Raw genomic sequence first — 260 nt, forward strand, 5'->3', positions numbered from 1 at the left:
TAAAGGGAAACGAGGTGGGGGGGGGGAGGGAGGGAGAATGTTATTTAGAAGGGAAATTAAAGAGCAAAGAGAGAAAGGGCTCGAAAGGAAGACGGAGGAAAAATTGACAGAAAAATCATTTCGCGATTAGGGAAGAGAGGAAATACGGCGACCGAAAAAAAATGTGAATAAATAAACAAATAAAAATAACGGGAATGAGGAGAAAACGAAGCAACAGAACAAGATAAAAAAAAATGGAAGCACAAGAGAAAATTGACGAA

Source organism: Penaeus monodon, chromosome 22, assembly GCF_015228065.2.
Source record: "Penaeus monodon isolate SGIC_2016 chromosome 22, NSTDA_Pmon_1, whole genome shotgun sequence".
In the NCBI taxonomy this organism is placed as follows: domain Eukaryota; kingdom Metazoa; phylum Arthropoda; class Malacostraca; order Decapoda; family Penaeidae; genus Penaeus; species Penaeus monodon.